This window comes from Dermacentor silvarum, chromosome 2 (genome assembly GCF_013339745.2).
Source record: "Dermacentor silvarum isolate Dsil-2018 chromosome 2, BIME_Dsil_1.4, whole genome shotgun sequence".
Lineage (NCBI taxonomy): Eukaryota > Metazoa > Arthropoda > Arachnida > Ixodida > Ixodidae > Dermacentor > Dermacentor silvarum.
In genome coordinates this window covers 135,953,332-135,954,094 of record NC_051155.1, presented here as the reverse complement: position 1 = coordinate 135,954,094, position 763 = coordinate 135,953,332, and positions in this window count along the sequence as shown.

The following is a 763-nucleotide window of genomic DNA, read 5'->3' as shown; positions in this document are numbered from 1 at the left end:
CAATCTGCTGGAGTGAGTGAGTACGAACTTTATTTAGGTCCTGAGGAGAAAGAATTAAAACGGGGCCGGAGGCCCCGCCAATCAATCCGGTGGCTCCAACCAGGTCGGGGCCGGTATAGACAGAGAAGAAGACTGGCTCATTGCCATGAGTTTTTCTTTCCTCCTCGCTCGACAATATCTGAAAACCGCTCTATATAATCTTGCATGTACACAGCTTTAGTGTGTATGTGCGTGTCTGTGTTTGCGTGTGCAGTTTCTGTGTTTGCGTGATTACTTTGCATATCATTTCATTTTTCACCCAACACTCGGGGTAGAATTACTGTGTGTATCATTTTATTGTTCACCCTAGCACCCAGGTTGGCATGCCAGGCCGCCATCACAGCTGACATCTCCAGCTTGTCATATAATCAGCAGCTCTATCTCATTCGGCACGCTGTACGGCCACCAGGTGGTCTTTAGCACGCTATGGTATCCAGGCTACATCATCGCCAGTCTTCGGATGCACGCGGTTAGGGTACGACGCCGTATAAACCCTCACATCATAAAGTTGATATACACCGAGATGAATTAGGACGATCACTATCACTATCATCATCCGTGTGGTACTCGGAGTCAGCGCAGCGCCCCACCGTTGAGCCATTGAGCCCCGCAAAATGTTGCCATGGTTACAACCGAGATGGTAACCAACAAAGCGTCGCCCCTGGAGACCCTCCGGAAGCCAAATTCCCACTACGGGACGGCGAAGGGAAAGCGGGCAGTCGGC